The 19,431-nt window shown below is 37.6% G+C and overlaps 1 long non-coding RNA gene across 1 annotated transcript in view; it reads right to left on the reverse strand.

The window, feature by feature from the left end:
• Positions 1-400: 400 nt before the first annotated feature.
• The window catches only part of LOC149374127 (uncharacterized), a 29,279-nt gene continuing 10,248 nt past the window's right edge, over positions 401-19,431 (reverse strand). The window contains exons 2-3 of the long non-coding RNA XR_016293185.1: positions 960-1,125; positions 401-871 (exon numbers count right to left, since the gene is read on the reverse strand). This is a non-coding gene — a long non-coding RNA (uncharacterized LOC149374127). The remainder of the gene's footprint in view (positions 872-959; positions 1,126-19,431) is intronic.

The following is a 19,431-nucleotide window of genomic DNA, read 5'->3' on the forward strand; positions in this document are numbered from 1 at the left end:
ACCTGGACAGATACCAGTTGAAATGCCCCACAGGCATTTTTATGGACAAATACACAGGAGGATATCGGTACCTTCTCTAATTGTATTAGGAACAGGTGACTTTCTTATTATAAATGCGCAAGCTTAACGAAAAATCATAGAATACTATTAAGGGTGCCAGAACAGCCACATTTTGATTAAAAACTAATTATTCTTTTTTTGGTACCATTTTTGGTATGTTGCATTCCGCGTCGACAGATAAAAGACGGAGAAACAACTTACAACAAGTATAAACTTACTAAAATTTTCACATTACATAAAAAAAAAATCAATACACTTTTGAAGTGATAAGTATTATTTTCACATCTATTAAGGTGTTTCCACCACTTTTATTGAATACTATTAGCTTATTCATATTATTTAATCATTTCTTTATTATTATTCATTTATTTCTCTTTATTATGCTTATAAATCTCATATTTTTTGTAACACGTAAAAACTACATGAACATGTATACGCATAAGTAATAATTCTTTATAGAACTAATTAACATTAATAAAAAAAAGCTATGTTTGAGAACTGTAAGAAGTGTACCGATGTCTAAGACCTAAAAAGGTACCAGTTTTAATACATACAGGCACTTTTATGGATAAACACAAAGGACAATATTGGTAACTTAACTAATTAAGTATGGAATCGGTAATTTCGTTTAACTTCAAGTGCGCAAGCTCAACGATAAATGATACATACTAGTAAGGTTGCCAAAATAGCTACAGTTGGACAACAAACTAATCATTTTTTTTAGTATACTCCTTGGCATGTTGCACCCAGTGATTTACGTCGTTCACGACTCCATCCCTTGTGTATCCGGTACTGACACCTACGATCGTATCTACAAAACGAATACTTTTATGTTAATATTATAGCTTATGCGTACTCTGGCAAACAAACAACTTATTATGACTGATTCGTTGTATTACCAATTAGAATGGAACAAATATTTTTCTTCTGAATTGGTGTCTTATTCGTATTAATTCCAGACCACGAATAATATTTTGCTACCAAAACACTATCCAGAATGCGCCTACAAGCATTTCTCACAAATTTCACCTGACTTGAACCACCAACGCTTCTAACAACTTGAGCCTGCGAACAATCGAGCATTTCCAAATTAGTATTATAGTAATATTGTGATATGATTATACTACATTTTACAGAGTCGCATGTACGTTTATAACAACTCAAAAAAGCACAGGCTCGGGTGACAACGTCAAGACTTTTTTTTTCTAACACCGAGACATGGCTTCATGTACAATGTTTTTGATGTTACAGGTATACAGAGAACAATTTTTAATTGCAGTTCATCTTAGCCACAACTTTATATAAACATTTAATTCGTTACATCTTTCTGCTAATTGGGATTGCAACAGTAACACATGATCACGGCTGACGTATATTCCCTCTCTTGCGGAATAATACAGCAGGCCGTATGAAAGAAATGTAGTTTATACTTTTTTTTCGCAACAAAAAAAAAATTCCACGTAAAAAGTTAATTAGTGCAAATTTAACGGTATCAGCGTTATTAAGCTACTTTCTTTACTCTGATTAAAGCGTTTACAAAGGCCAAAAACAGCGTTTTCGAAGTACAGAGTACTGTTAATCCTGATTCGAGCAGGTTTTTGGTATATATATATATATATATATATATATAAGTTTATCTTGCTGCACATAAGATAAACATGCTGCTCAATGATGGGTTATCTGTACTCTGAAAATTGGAAACGCTATTTTCGGCCATAATGAACGATTAAGTCAAAGTAAAAAATAACAACATAACGCTTATACTCATAAATACATGTACTCAAATAAGTTTTTACGCGCAACATGTTTTTCACCACGATAACAACCAATTAACTACATTTCTCCCAATAAAACTGTACGAGGTTTCAAAAAACTCTAACATAGGATAAGATGTGTAAGTAAAAATTATATCACAAAAATTCATACATATTCAATTTGGGCTGCAACAGAGTCCTCCAGTAATTTTTCCAAATCGTCAAACTGTTGCGTGGTGGATACTGGAAACGGAGGGAGAACTTTCTTCTGTTCTTTGTCTCGAGCTTCTCTTCCAATGTGTAAAGATTGAATCATAGGAATAAGTGTATTAAACTTTGCCATATACTGCCTATGGTATTTTTTAAATTGTTCATGGGAAAAGCAACGACCTGAAACAGTATTTTGTTTATCACTACGGATTATTGTAAATTTTTAGAACGATTCTTATGTTAAATGTTAAATATCACATCCTGCAAAAAATGTTACAGGAAGTCCTCCAGTAACCTTGCAGGCAAACCTGCATAGTATTGCCTGCAGTTAATCGCTACGACCTACGTCAGCGTTGGGTGAAGAGGATTCCCGCAGTAAAAATTACGGTCGGTAACATAAAAGTTACTGTCACTAACATACCAATCTATAGAGTGTTGGAGAAGCAAATAGGCAGAGAAGGAGGGGGCATTCCAGAGGTTCTCACCTGTGCTCCCAAATGTGACTGGCAAACATGTGAGAAATAACACAAGCACCAATCCCCACACAACCCGGTGCGCTTACTGGCCGCTTTGTTTATTCATTAAATAAATACAATACCACAAGCGCCAATCCCCACACAACCCGGAGCGCTTACTGGTCCCTTTATTTTTTTTAAATAAATATAATGATAACACAAGCGCCAATCCCTACACAACCCGGAACGCTTACTGGTCCCTTTATTTATTTAAAATAAATTGAATAAAACAAGCGCCAATCCCCACACAACCCGGAGCGCTTACTGGTCCCTTTATTTATTTAAAATAAATTAATTAACACAACCGCCAATTCTCACACAACTCGGAGCGCTTACTGGTCCCTTTATTTATTCATAATGAATATAATGATAACGCAAGCACGAATCCACGCACAACCCGGAGCGTTTACTGGCCGCTTTGTTTATTAATTAAATAAATAAAATACCACAAGCGCCAATCCCCACACAACCCGGAGCGCTTACTGGTCCCTTCATTTTTTTAAAATAAATATAATGATAAGACAAGCGCCAATCCCCACACAACCCGGAACGCTTACTAGTCCCTTTATTTATTTAAAATAAATTGAATAAAACAAGCGCCAATCCCCACACAACCCAGAGTGCTTTTTTGTCGCTGTAATAATTAATAAACTTTATTAAGTAACAACGCGAGTGCTTATCACCTGACTATCCAGGATACTCACTGGTCACCACTGGTTGCGCTTGAATGATTATTTAATGCTTTTTAATGATAATTAATGCTACTAGTAAGCGCCCCGGCTTATGGAGTGACTGTCGCTTGCCTTATTACTTTATTTATTGTAAAATAAGTATGCGAACAGTGAGTTGTGTGGGGATTGGCGCTTGTGTTATCATTATATTCATTATAAATAAATAAAGGGTCGAGTAAGCGTTCCAGGTTGTGTGGGGATTGGCGTTTGTCTTATCATTATATTTATTTTAAAAAAATGAAGGGACCAGTCAGCGCTCCAGGTTGTGTGGGGATTGGCGCTTGTCTTATCATTATATTTATTTTAAAAAAATGAAGGGACCAGTAAGCGCTCCGAATTTTGTGGGGATTGGCGCTTGTGTTAATTAATTTATTTTAAATAAATAAAAGGATCAGTAAGCGCTCCAGGTTGTGTGGGGATTGGCGCTTGTTTTATTCAATTCATTTAAAAAAAATAAAGGGACCATTAAGCGCTCCGGGTTATGTGGGGATTGGCACTTGTGGTATTTTATTTATTTAATTTATAAATATAAGGACCAGTAAGCGCTCTTGGTTGTGTGGGGATTGGCGCTTGTGTTTTCATTATATTCGTTATAAATAAATAAAGGGACCAGTAAGCGCTTCGAGTTGAGTGGGGATTGGCGCTTGTGGTATTGTATTTATTTAATGAATAAACAAAGCGGCCAGTAAGCGCACCGGGTTGTGTGGGGATTGGTGCTTGTGTTATTTCTCACATGTTTGCCAGTCACATTTGGGAGCACCGGTGAGAACCTCTGAAATGCCCCCTCCTTCTCTGCCTATTCGCTTCTCCAACACTCTATAGATTAAAACTAGCAGCCCCCCGTCTCGGCTTCGCCCGAGACTTACTAAATAAAACACCGTAGTGTGTTGACATGTAATGTGAAACATTTTTAGTTAGAAAATTTTACACATATTCCCGATACATCTCAAAACAAAAATCTTCTTATTAAAAAGATTTTTTTCGGAATCCATATAGTTTTATTTGGTCAAATAATAAGGTGTAAAAATTCAAAAAAATAACTATGCTGAAAAGTACCGTGCGTTCTTTAAGCCATAAAATAATCGGTGTCCATAAGAAGCCGTTGATCTACAGTTTCTCCCGTGTAATTCACGAAAACGGCTATTTTTTAAAGCTGTTAAGATTTTAAACCCCCAAAAAATGTATATTAAAAAAAAAATTTTTTTTCTCATATCTCACAATTTTATTACCAGAGCAACAAAGTCCTGGACCTTAAACCCTACATTTTTATTGCCACAAAAACAGAAATACATTTTCTACTAATTTAAAAATCTGAAGTAGGATCTTTAAAGATTTCAGAGATTGCTGTGAGGGTACAATGAAAAGCTGATCTCTCACGTAATGGACTCTTAAGTTGTCGATTTTGACGCTGCTGTTTTAATCTCGATAAATTTTCTGCGTCAGTTTCTTGACGCCTCAAATTGTATTCATTAGATACATTTGAAGTTTTCTTTCCAATATATCCTTTTGCAACTATTGGCATGCTTACGACTTTTATGATCCCTAAAGGCAATTTTCAGTCAACTTTGTTAATTTTAATACATTTGTTGGCAAGGAAGTTCGACTTCCGATGGCCCTAAAAAAGACCGGTGAGCTTCTTAATTTAACTCTTTCTTGACTGCAGTTAACAGCAATTGTGATTGCCTGGATACCTCAGGGTGATCTTCTCTGGCCTGTTGTTGAAGATCCAGACTGATCGGGAGAAAAATTACAAAGTCCGAATCTTTGGAGCTAGTTGTTGGGATCTTTCCCAACTTCTTCCGGTATAACGTCCAAGACGTTGGTGTCTAAAGCACCTTTTTTATTTGCAGATTCAGTTGTTTTGGTGATCTTAGATGGGGATATTGGTTAGTGATACTTGCCCAGTGGAGGCTGTCCCGTTGGCTCAAGTTTTTTTTCTTTTATAGCTGTTATAGGTTTGCCCAGCGAAGACCTTGGAGAGGATCAGTGATTCCTGGTTGAATGCTTAGAGTCGAGAGGGTAATATAGAGTCGTCGGTCACCGGGTTTTCCAGCCTTGCGAAGAACAACTTCGCAGGTGACGTTGTGCGTCTGCTAGTGAACGGCTGACTTGGTTTAATAGTGCCCGTTTTTAGTTAATATAGTCTTTTAGTCGCCGAATCGCTTCCGGAAATAGTAATAAAAATGTATTTGTTGGCAAGGTAGCTTACACTTAAGTGGCCCCTAAAAAGAACCGATGAAATTGATGGTTAAGTAGGGAACGTAAATACTTATAATGGCCCTAAAAAGCGCCAGTGGTGAAACTTCCAGGCTATTCTTTATTATTATTCCTGATGATGAAGAGCTGGCTACGGGTTGCTTGATTTTTACCCTGGGAGTCTCGATGTACGGAGACTGTGATGGAGGGAGGTACGCCGCTGACCAAAGAATATCTCGTCTCGGGTCGTTCCCCGGATAACCAACTGCTCATCTTTAGACGGGAACATGTGGGTAAGCGCGTTGGGGACGCGACGACCAAGAAGGTAGCCGTTGTGGCTTCCCGTGCCCCTCAGAGCTGTTTTCCCTTGCTTACATTTGTAGCCACAAATTCTCTAACTACACCAGGTGGGATGGTGGGACTGCCACACAACTCTGAAGAGTTGGTGCAGATTGTGCTCTGGCTAGATATGTCTCCTGGTATTGTGGCATGGACGGCATCGGTTGGAATTAATTTTTTTTTTTTTTTGATCGCACTCGCCGAGATTCAGGGTGAAGGGACACCTAAGTCCCTTCCCCTTTAGAGAAGAGTGTCGTCCGTAACCGGGATACCCAGCTGCGGGACTATCACTTGCAATCGTTACACAGCTTGTTGAGCTGCCAAAGCTCGACTATTCCACTGTTGATACGCTCCGGCTTATTATAACCACACTTATTTAATTATGTTGCAGGTAGCTTCGATTTTATGTCGACGCCACCTAGCGGATTTTACTGAACTAAAGTGAAAAGCTGGCGTATTTTTGCAAAACTTTGAGCTCATTTATTGCTATTGTTATTAAATTTTTTGAGATAAAAACTATACTAAAACCATCTAGGAAGTATCATGAATCAGTGTGCAAAATTTCAGCAAAATCGGTTCAGTAGTTTTCGCGGTTAGCGATTACAACGGTTTTAGCGACTTTGCTTTATATATTAGTAAGATGTTACTGACAGTAACTTTTATGTTACTGACCGTATTTTTTACTGCGGGAATCCTCTTCACCCAACGCTGACCTACGTGCATAATTTTGAAGCAGTGCCAATATAGAAAAAACGAGAACTGTTGGCCTCGCATAGCAATAGGCAATATTCGCAAGATATTTGCAATATATATCTTTTCAAGTTACGCAGGCTCATAGCTCTAAAAGATACACGGTATTAAATATATATTTCATTGCACTTTAGTCAAGATATTTTAATAAACATGCATGAGTAACATGTCTACTCACTATTCATAATTTGAGTGTAAATGTAATCCTTAAGATATTGTAAATGTATAAAAACACTACTTTCTTATGTTCGTAATGCTTAACAGCATACTAGCAGAAGACAAACATATCGTTTGGTTTTACATATTAGCACAGATATTGCTGCTATCGGTTTTTCATATTGTGCACGTAGCGAATTACCCTATTTTCTGTAGGATACTCTGTAGCTTTATGTGCAGAAACTACTGTAGACTCAACTTTCTTAAATTTTCAAGAAAAAACTGTGTCTAAATATAATTCATTGAAGGTTTGCCAGCCTTGATATCAGGATGACAACACCAAAACTGGCAAGTTACAGTGTTTTTGGACAATTTTTAAAAATTAATTTTTTTTTCTATTTGAAATTTTGTAAAGTATTGTTCTAAAACACTTAAACTTGACAGTTTTGGTGTTATCATCCGGATGATAGCGCCTTCATACACTGATAAACCTTCAATAAATTAGATCAGGACACAATTTTTTTCTGGAAAATTTGCGACAGTCAAGTCTGCAGGAAATAGGTGCAATAACTCTGCAGAAATACTGCAGGTTTGTCTGCGGGATTTACTACAGGATGGTTTCGTAAGGGGAATAAGGAAAAAGTTATAATACATTTTTTATACGACGCACACACGATAAATGCACTCATTTCCGTACGCTACCCCACTTTAAAGACAGCGTATTGTAAGAACAGCTCATGTGTTGTAAGCAGCAACGTATGCTCGTTTACATGGATCATTCTACCAAAAACGGCATATTTTATGTCCCTGTACAATTATAATGTCGTTTATGGAAATGTTGATATTAACTGCTACAGGTACAACAGAATCAAGAACATGAAAAAGTATCCATGTAAATTAAAACGCGAAAAGGGGCTGAATTAACAGTACGGGCTCATGTCTTATTAAAAAATTTGCAGTTTTTATGGTGCCTGGAAGCGAGATATGGAGTTTTTAATTACTATACGGTGTGGGATCTTACAGTTATTAACGAAAACAACATTTTTACGCATTTTAGAGAACCAAAAAAATCCGTATTTTGGTCTTAGATGGTGTTGAAGTGGCGGGACCGACATCTTATAAATTTAACGTTATACGTAATGGAATATGCTCTCACAAATGCATGCAATTGAATTTGAGCGTTCCCATTTACATGTTTTGTATTGTATTTGGGTTGGCGATAGTACAGAATTTCTTCTGATTTCTGTGTCCCAGTAAGCCAATTCTACAGGCTCGCGAATTTGTAAATTCGATCTCCCCAAAATCAAAACTATGAATTCGTAACGCTAAGAAATGTCGTGTATCTAAAAGAGGTGTTAGATTATCGACTTGGAAGATGACGGGTTAAAGTATAGCTGTTTTGTATATGATATAAGTGTAGTGGCGAAGTTTACACATCATTTGGTGCATTACAATCTCAATTTTTCGTGAATGTATCTGAGCCCGTAACGTTCTTTTTTTTGCTAAGAGTCCGTCACCCTTTCCCGTACAGATTTCAAACACAATTGTATCTTCATTTAATGTTGGATTATCGAGTTGGGTAGTAACTAGTATAAATGTTAGTGATAAGTAGATGATATTAATGTAAAAATAAAGTCAAATTTGGATGGAGAATGCCATTATAACGATTATAATCAGATTTTATAAGAGCTCATAACACTCCTATTTTTTACAAATAAAATTAAAACCTCGTCGTTATAACTTTTCTCCTGCATATCTAGCAGGGTTAAAAAACTTTAGCTTATTATGATCACCGACTGTACGAAACAAACATTTCAACAGTTTAACATCTATTTCTTTTTATACATACCAAATATTAATTTTTAAGTCATATAACCAACATATCTATATACATTTAATGTATGTAAAAAATGTTTCTTAAGTTTGAAAAAATTTATTATTTTACCATTGCAAGCAGAAGGTTCTTCATCAGGTGTTTCTTCTACTTCCAAATTCCAGGCATTTTTGTCGATCTCCTTTCTTGAACCAGATGGTTTATTGCCAGCAGTCACTTTCTTCCGACAGACTTTTCTGTTTTCGATTACTGCTGCAGGGCCTGTATAAGCACGTAGTAAACAAATATATTATCATGTGTATTGAATGGGCGAATAACAGTAAAAGTCATTTGTTTATTTAAAGGTGGCTATTGCCCAGGGTGGTGTCAAGGTAAAGGGAAGGCCTGATGTTTTCAAAGTAGACTCCCACCTGCGGGAGAAGTCAATATTCAAAAGCACCAAAAATTATAAAATGTACATTAATCATCGTATATGTGTTTTAAAAAATCCCTAATACACCTATCACCCAAGCTTTGAAACCTAGTAAACAAGGGGTTATCTTCTTAATATTTCATTTTAACACATAACAACGTAACCAATAACCCAAATCTTTTGAACCCATTAACCCATGGGTAGTAGGTATTTTCATATTCGATAAGAAATAACTGTACTTCATTGAGCACGAATTGCGTGCGTGTATCGTACATATAGATATAACTTTACATGGATGTGGCATTTTGTAACGAAATTCATGTTGATCCATGTAAATTTTTTTTTATTGGGTTTCGATATCAAAGCGATATAATCTCTATAATAGATATACTTACGACATCATTTTCCTACAAAACTGGGGTTCGTGTACTACAGGTCGAAAAAAGCTATTCGGTGTCTGCAAGTGTATGGGCATTTGGCGTATCTCATGCCAGAATAGCGAAGACTTGCAGGATGATTTGGGGCTCCATGCATTGTTAACCAAAAATAACTCATGATTACTAACTTATTAATAATTAATAGTAGGCATAAAAACTGAGAATCTCAATACCTAAGATTATTCTACTTATACATAGTGGAAAGTACAGAAGCAAAGAATAACACCAACATCCATGTTAGCAAAATAAAGATGAGACTAAAGCTGGTTATATAACCTTCATTTTGTAGTATATAAGCAGAACGAACTGAGCTGGGCCATAAAGTAATCTAAGTATGACGCTTGTGACCTTAAATATTGTCTTTACTGGCTTTGTTTCATCAACAATTAATTAAATTTAGAATTATCAACTTTAATTTGTTTTTAATTAAAAAAACTCTGAAACTTACGTTCATTCTTGTTACTGTTATTACTATGTCTGACAACTCAAACTGCTAAAAAAAATGTATAATTTAAGATTTATAGTACATTGAGTCCACAAAAGTCCTGCAAGTCTGCACTTTTTTCTCACCATGGGCTCTGCTGTCGTTTTTTTTTACGGGTTACGCGCAGCGAATTTACACACTGACAGTACTGACACACATCCATTTTGACAGTCGCTCATTCTATCTACCTCGCGTTTGCTTGAAGTGCGATATTTGATACAGCATTTGATATTTCACGAGATTTTGATATTCAAAAGCGGAACTTTTACATGTAGGTATTCTCGTACTTATTACTTACAATTACAAAAAATTAATAAACAACAGACAAAATGGCAGATAAACAGTACAGGCCAGCATACAAACAGCCTTAGAGCATATATATACAAGGAGGTAGCACTCAGTGCTTGCAGTGCAAGACAAGGTGTGAGAGAGAGCATCCAAGTGGGAAGGTTATGTAGTTCTTTCTCTAGCTGCTCGTGATTAGCAAAGCCTATCAATGTGGTTAGGCTAGTGGAGAGATATACATATGCGATCATGTAGGCTTGTATATGTATAAGCAGAATGCATCGATACAATACACGATCACCGCGTATGTGTGTTTCTCTAGTAGCTTAACCATATTGGTAGGCTAAGCCAATCACGAGCACCTAGAGAGGGCATTATACTACCTTTCCGCTCAGATGCTCTTTCTCTCGAACCTTGTCTTGCACAGTGAGCACTGAGTGCTACACCGCCATGTATGTATGCTCTAATTAAATAGCGCATACTGCACATGTAGGTATTCCCGTTTGACAAAACAAAGGTTATCTTCTTAAAAATAGATTATTTGCAGACTTTTGCCCGATATTAAAATCATTGAAGGTGTAAAAAAAACAATATCATATTGTCTCCATAAGGCGTGTGTTATTTTCTCTCTAATTAGCTGTATCCATCACAGAAGTCATGGAGTCTCCCAGGATCAAAATAGCACAATGAGTTATCATTAGTATCAATCCATATACAGCAAACACAATCGATTCGCAAAAATTCGAAAAACGTGATTTCGATACGATACTCGATACTCAAGAAATAAAGAAATTCGTGCTCTCAATTTTTATAAAGGAACAACTTAACCTACATCCCAAGTTCTTACATCCAGTGACCTTGGGGTTCACTAGTAAATTGTTATCAAACAATTTTTGAAGCCTAAGACTCAAACCGTCTAAATCTACAGATCCAGGAAGAAGAATACTGTTGCTTATTATTATTATTTAACTGCAATGAATAAATGGAAGAAAGTGTACTCAAACTATATAGGTGACACCGAAATGTTCAATTTGCAGTCATAGAACCAACATAAATATATGCTTTTAATGCATCTTAGAATGTATGCTTTACCGTTACATAATATAATATATTACCGTCATAAGCAGAAGGTTGTCCACCACTTGCTAACATATCTTCGACCTCGCCATTCAAGACATCTTGATCGTTCTCCTTTTGTAAGCTAGATGGTTTTTTCATAGCAGCCATTTTCTTCCACCCCTTGTCTTGGCTTTTGCTAACTGCTATAGGATCTGTATAAATACATAGTACACAAGTAAATTATTAATGCATATTACGCTCAATCACCCTCAAGCAATCGAGAACGAACAAAAACATAAGTCTTTTGTTTATCTAAGGGTAGCTCAGTGCCAGCTTAAAGGATGGGCGAACTTGGCACTTGCCGAGGGCCCCATGAAGATGTGAACGAGGCCTACCCCTCAAGAGAAAGGGGTGCAGCTAGTTATTATTGTTTTACATATATTATTAAGGTATTAAATTACATTGTTGGGCCTGTATGAGAATTACTTACGATCTTTATATATATACAAGTGGGGCTTCTCCCCATGCGCGCTTTGTGGGCCAACCCCAAATACTCCATCTCAAATAAGAGTTGTGTAATTTGATATAACTACTTTATTTTTAGTCTTTAAATATGAATCACCTGATTTCATACTAAAAATAATATGGAAATATTCGACGAAATATCAGAGTATGTAGATAATCGTAATGTTAGCCCTATGGGAGCAGCATAGCGGTTATAGGAATTTCCTGTTTGTAAGCTAAGCCATTCAGAATTTAACTTACTAGTACGTGTTGCAAAAAAAAAGGAAAACAATAGTATTTAAAGAAAGTAATATAATCTAAGCTACGAAAAACTCACAAACAGCTTTGATGTCTTGTTTCAAATTAAATAAAGAAGATAATTTTGCAAGAAAATTTTGCTATTTTAATACTCCTGAGTACAACTGTTTTAATTAAGTAACAAAATTACTTAGGTGCCCATTTTTCTATTTGTTGTTAAGTAGTTTTCACATGTAGTTGTTAATTATAATTAATTATTTGCTTTTAACAACTACCATGAAATGTGTCGGAGGAGAGCCCAAGGGGGTTAGGGAGCTTTACTTTCATATTATATTTTTTTATTATGTCAAATTAACGGGAAAACATTAGGATTTTTATTTTATTTTAAAGGGTCTATAAGAAAAATTCAAATTTTTGAGGGGCAACGAAGGGGTGAGGGGGGTTGGTAACTGAATTTGGGTTTTCAAGTATAACGCACACACATAAACACACACACACAAATCATAATAGTGGGGCTGGTGCCCCCCTGCGCGCTTCACGCGCCAACCCCCCACTAACAGATTGAGTAGACAAAAAAACATTTCTCATGTAATTATCAATGCAGGTTGAGAATGAATTCACTACAGCAGAATACGCGACTCACAAAGGAGTTCACAAAACAGATGATAACATAAGTATTAATTGCCCAATAGAATTTTTGAATAATATCAGAAAAGGTCTTCCACCTCTCTAATTAAAATTAAAAATGAATGCTTTAGTAATGTTAATAAGAAATTTAAGTATATCAGATGGCCTTTGTTATGGCACAAGATTGAAACTAACAAAATTGTTAAGTATAATATAGAAGCAGAAATAATAACGGGAGAAAAAAAAATAGGCGAAGCTTATATTCCTAGAATAAAATTAAATACTGGCACCTCATCATTATTACCTTTTGTCTTATATATAAAACAGTTTCCCTTTGTATTAGTATTTTCTATGACTATCAACAAATCACATGGACAGAGTTTTGATTCCTTAGGATTATATATTAGAAAACCTTTATTCTCTAACGGACAATCATACGTTGCTTTATCAAGACGTAAGAATCTACAAATAATTTTTATTTAAATTGAATCCGAGAATAAATCAGAAATTGAAAATATTGTTTGTAAAAATCTTTTTCAGTAATTCAAAAACATGTTACTTTAAAAATCGTCACATTTAAACAGACATATGTTAATTCATAAGAATCATGGAAAAAAATTTGTGAAAAATGTGGAAAGGGTTTTAAAAGAACAGATGGGTTAAAACAACACATAAAATATCACAACATTAAATTAGCAGAATGAACTATTGTTTCAACAGCTTGTTTGTGCTTGCCTATTTAATCATACCTGCTCCTGAATCCTGTCTTTTTGTAAATAAAGTCTTCAGTTAATCAAGTATTTTATGTTTGGGTAAAGTACACATGGACCAGTACCATATTCCAAATGTAAAAGTTCAGTCAAGTTAAGCAAATAATGGTCCTTCAGAGGCATATAGTAAGTAAGGGGGAGAATAGACAGAGAAGGACCTATGATCAGTGACTTGAAAAACCCTCAAAACAAGGTATGACTTGGGTACTAAATTACATATATTTTCAACATTTCAGATGGTAAAATATTCTATAAATAAGTATTATTGGGGAGGGAGGTGGAGGGGGAGCTGAGGAGGAGTGCGGGGAGGTTACTTAAATACAATTTGATCACAAATGACGTAAAAACAAGCAAATGACTATGTGAATCGAGGGGGAACTAAGGGGAAGCTGAGGAGGAGCTGAGAGGTAGTGAGGGGGGGGGGGTTGAGACCTACTGTCGTCAATACAACTATATATTTCCCTACATTAAACAGTTGTATTGATGAAAGTGAGTCTTAGCCCACCCCGCTCCCCCCTGCTCCTTCTCAGCTCCCCCTCCACCTCCCTTCCAATAAATAATTATTTAAAGAATGGTTTACCGTCTGAAATGTTAAAAAGTATATGTTATTTAGTACTCAAGTCATACCTCGTTTTCAGGATTTTTTAAGTCACTGATCATAGGTCCCCCACTGTCTCTTTTTTGCCCTTTACTCACTATATGTCTCTAAAGTACCATAAGTTGCTTAACTTAATTGAACTTTTACATTTGCAATCTCTTTCTGATCCATGTGTACTTTATCCAAATATAAAATTCTTGATTAACTGAGGACTTTATATATATATATCCGACCATGCCACAAAGCACTTGTCAACAATAGTATATGGTAAGAATCTCGTAGCCCAGAGGCCACAGCGTTAAGATTAGCTATAGAGCTCGGTCTTAGTAGTCTCCCGTGCTTCTTAGCTTCCTACCTGTAGTGGGGGGTTGTGGCGCGGAGCGCGCAGGGGGGCGCTAGCCTTACTAGTATATATATATGCATAGCACTAAATCAGTCACTTGCCATACACACCAGAGTGTTATAAGCCGGCCCTGAGGGGCTCCACCGTCTGCACGCTTAGATTATACCATCCTCGAAAATTTAATCAAACAATGATTTTTATAATTTTTTTCGACCAACTCTGTTTATTCCTTAGGGAGGTTTTCCATCTTTGTAAGTCGAATCACTGTTATTAAACTTAGGTAAATGGGAAAATGTAATGTCTATAACCTACAATTAAAATTTGAGTACATTTCATTGAACTGATGTTTCGTATAAACAACCTCTGAAAATTTCTATTGCGTTTGCATGGTTTTTAACTTTGTGACGAGCTTTCGTTATATTGTAACAAAAAAAAATTCTTGTTTCAAGACAAATGCTTACCATTTTTTAGTGTAAAGTTTACAGGAACATTAGATAAGACTCTTGGCTTTACTTGCATTGCAGAGGTTGATGTGTGAGATACACTGTTTTCCATAAACTCATGAACTGCACATGTAACATTGTTCATTATTACATGAAAAACAATTATTTTTGAAGCCTGTACTAGTGTTATTCACGTACAGGAATTATAATTATTATGTTAAAATTGTACCATCCAATGTAGCATCTTCGTTTGCATAAACGTTACTGATACATTTATCAAGAGCATCGTCTACATCGACATCAGTTTCCCTCATTGTTGCAATGACTAAATTAGACAAGACATAAACACAATAATAATGAAATTTCATGTACGTACATTTTAATTAACTAGTTGACGTTCAAAGTTGAACTACTAGTACTACTACTACTACTACTACTACTACTACTCCCGGGTAGGGTTTTCGCTAGTTTCTCCATACCGGGCGCTTCCCCGGGTGGCGGATAGGGGCATCCTCTTAAAATAAGAGGTGACGATGGGCAGCTGGGGTGGCTCTCTGTGGTGGTGGTCGGGGGCGTGTATCGGGGGGGATTGTGCGGCGTTGGCGTGTGTATCTGCGGCGATGTGAACGGGGGACTAGTGCTCCATGCCTCCATCGGTGTGGATGCATGGGCCGGCTCTGCTTGTGCTTCTTGTTCTTCACTTTTTGCTGCTTCCGTGGGTGGCACTCCAGTGCTTGATGTGGGCCAACAAAAACTAGCACCCGTCGTGTAAGCGGCGGTTAAAACATTCTTCTCAGATACATGCATCACACACTCTTACTAAACAAACACAGGGACACTTACGGATTGTTCTGGGTTGCGTGTGGCGGGTCCTTTTCCGGGCTTGCGTTGGGGGCCCGGCGACGGGTGAAGCCGGATGATGAGGCCCGGGTAAGTCTGGGTAACCACATCTGATATGGCTGTACGCCTCATGAACAAAAAAGACGTGGTGGGCCGACTAATCTAGGCTTACTACCACTGAGGAGGCTATATGGTGGCACCTTAGTGCCTTACGCCAGCCCGTTTTGTTGGGTTGTCTGCGCGGTCTCGGGACTGTACACCTGCCGCTCGTCTCGCTGGGATGACCGTTGTGTACCAACAAATACATGCATTACACACGAACACCCTTCTCACACTTGTTACTCAACGCCAGGGCAGTCTCCGTGGGTGGGACTGAGGGAGAGTGGCGACTCCCGGCCGGCCCGAGCAAGTAGCGGTCTTCTCTGGTGACAGAGAGGGCTGCTGCCCTGGTTTTAACCCTTTCCAAATACTTATTTCTAGAAAAAAGGGTAATGCTGGCCTTCACGGGTCAGTACGACACTAAAAAGATGCCAAAATGAAAAACGTCGATGTAAAACAGGTACCCCAGGCGGTAACCTCTCTGAGGGAATCCGCCGTCAGTTCCGATCCGGTGAAAGCCCGGGTGACTGACGCAGGCCCCACGGATTCTGGGGGGGGGGCCACAAAGACGTGTCTCATGGCCAACAGGGACGGCTAAATGTCCCATGGCTCTTTCTAATGGACAAAGGACGAAGAGGAAGCCTGTCGAGTATAGGCACTAACGACACCGAGGACAGCAACGTGTCAGTATTTAGCAACCAGACAAGGGAGGAGCTTGCCTCTTTTGAAGAAGATGGTGCTAAGCTTAGAGTTAAGCGACAGCAATTGGCTGATAAAGTCAAATCAGCAACGAAAGATATAACAGAGACGCTACAATTAATTAACGATAAGTACGGCAACACAGCGAACGCTGTTAAGAATGGGCTAAAAGCCGCGCTAGAACACCTTCAAGAGGCAGAGGTGCTAAGAAAAGGCTTTCTTTATGATGAAGAAATTTAGAAATTTACGTAAACGCTTGGAAGTCGTCATTTGAATCCCTGCAGTGAAGGGAACAAAGGCGAGATAATTTTCGACGGCATGTTCAGAAGAAAACCCTGAACACTGCCCTAAAACAAATAGAACGTAGTAAAAGAAACAGGAGCCCATCGGACAGCCCTGAGAAACGCCAGCATACTATGTCTTCAAAGAAAAAGAAAACAGTTAGTGGCAAACAAGAAGAAATTCCCCTGAATGACAAAACAAGCCCGAAGAAAAAAGTAGACGCCACAACAACAGTAGTAGTGAAAATGGCTGGAGGACAGACCCTTGCAACGGTGCTGAAGACGATGAAGGCGAATTTTGACCCCAATAAGACTGACGTGTCAATCCAAAGTGTTGTTACTACAAAAAAAGGAGACATACTTATAAAGGCCAAAGGTGTAGAGAATGCTACTGCATTCTCACAGCAAATTGAAAAGTCGATAGCCGGACAAGGTACTGTCAAAATAAGCAGCAGAAAAGTGACTTTAGAGGTCCGAGACCTGGATGCCATTGTTGAGGAAGATGAGGTCAAAAAGGCTTTCGCTAGGACTTTTGGACTTAAGAGCCAGGAGCCAGAAGTAACTCTCTTAAAGCCAAATGCCAGAGGACAGAGGCTGGCTTTAATCAAGGTGGACGAAACAACTGCCAGACAAGTAGAAGAGGAAGGCAGGTTACGAGTTGGCTTCGTAAGCTGCCGAATACGAAGAAGAATTGAAGTAATAAGATGTTACAAATGCCTGGGATATGGACACGTCTCGGGCAACTGTGAGAACGAAACCAGATCAAAGCTTTGCTTCCGGTGTGGAAGCACAAACCACCGGAAAAAAGAGTGCCTAGGTCCAGCACGGTGCTTCCTTTGCCCAACAACGGACAACAAGCACGAAGCAGGCAGCGGAAGCTGCCTTCTATTTAGAAGAGCCCTAAAAGAGGCCAGGGATAAGGCCCAAGCAGGATCAAAATAAGGCAGAAAGGCCTTAAGTTGAAAGACAGGCTTATGTGGACCCACGCTGCACTGGGTACTTTTTACCTATCAGCAAGGGAAAGCATTAAGCTTATAGTGGTGCAGGCTAAGTAGGCGGCCTACTATGAAGCGCTAGACAAGGTGCTGGTACTCAGGGACCCCGAGTCCTTTTCAGGACTCGAGAGCATCAGCACCTCTAGCAAATGGTGGCGAGCTAGCTCGTTAATGCTGTGAGACGCGATGGTCTCCCTGGTGACTTCACCCTGAAGTAATGCTAACGCGGTTCCGGGGTGGATTAAAAGCCACGCGGCAAGGGGGGGGGGTTTTAGTGGGTATGGGTGGTCTAATAAAAAAAATCCACCGAGTCCCACACTACCGCTGTCCCTGCGGTGTGCCTCAATGCATTTCCCCTTCCTCCACAAAAAAAAAAAAAAAAAAAAAACTACTGCTACTACTACTACTACTACTACTACTACTACTACTACCACTACTGCTACTACTACCACTGCTGCTGCTACTGCTACTACTACCACTGCTGCTGCTACTGCTACTACTACCGCTGCTGCTGCTACTGCTACTACTACCGCTGCTGCTGCTACTGCTACTACTACCGCTGCTGCTGCTACTGCTCTTATCGTGTACTTATGACCTCCATTTTCCAAAAAAAATTGTATATTTTTTTTTTTTTATTAAAAATGAGTTCTTTAACAGTATATAAAGTAATCAGTTCGTTACAAATGTATCACTATAAAAGTATACAGCGTGAAAAAATAAATTGTAACGATATTCCTGTCAATTGTTATTATAAGGAGGTTACTTATAATTGTAATAGTTATCTGAAAAATGACAATGAACATCTTGTTTTCTTAAACAGTGAAACTCTTGATTACATCAGTTATGTGAAGTTATATATGAGAGCAGAGCAGACACGAGACAGCATTAAATTACATCGAATAAGGGTCATTATATTTTTTTTTTTAATTTCCTTCGTCTGTGTATCAGTTACTTTACTGTGTCTTCATTCTAAGATTATACAATTTTGCAACTTATTTTCTTTTTTTTGGCAATTAGGACTATAGTAGATCTTATAACATCTTGCTGTAATCAAAAAACTAAATTTTTTTACACTTCATTGAGCAATAAAATCACTATTGGCAATTAGTTTAAAAAAAAGTTCTTTAACCCATATTATCTTAATAGAATCGGTACCCATTAGTCACACCACTTCTCAGCATGGATCAGTTTTTGATCAGTTCTTGATCCACATACCTGCAGGTCCCTTAAACTGATCCGTAACTGATCAGAGCTATGCACAAAACTGATCCATGCAGGATCCGTTACTGTTCCGTACAACGAAGTTCATTTCTATGTAGGTAGTAGTAATATAGTAGTATTATAGTCGTAGGTACAAGTCTCATACTTATTTCATCATACAGAAAAACATGATAAGATTCCTTACATATTATTACATATATTGTTAAAAGTGTATTAATACATGTTGCATCTCGAAAACTAACGCTAACTATCAATGCCGTCAAAATTCAGTCCTTCATGAAGCAGCTGTCGCATTTATGTATTAATTATGATTTAGAGACTCTAAGAACCGTAATTCATGTAAAAAATCAAGTGTTTCCTTTTGTTTGACATGAGAAATAATTATGCATGTGAATGTACTCTGTGTTTTTTTTTAGTTTTTGATTTTTTTGTCAAACATTACGTTTGAGTCCATAATATAATGCCTAAATTTGTATTAAAAAGCCGATGTAAGATGTGAAGAAAATTTTTTTTTCTATTATCGCACATTAT

Source organism: Copidosoma floridanum, unplaced genomic scaffold (assembly GCF_036245765.1).
Source record: "Copidosoma floridanum isolate Cflo_tuat_1 unplaced genomic scaffold, Cflo_Japanese_pri ptg000021l, whole genome shotgun sequence".
Classification (NCBI taxonomy): domain Eukaryota; kingdom Metazoa; phylum Arthropoda; class Insecta; order Hymenoptera; family Encyrtidae; genus Copidosoma; species Copidosoma floridanum.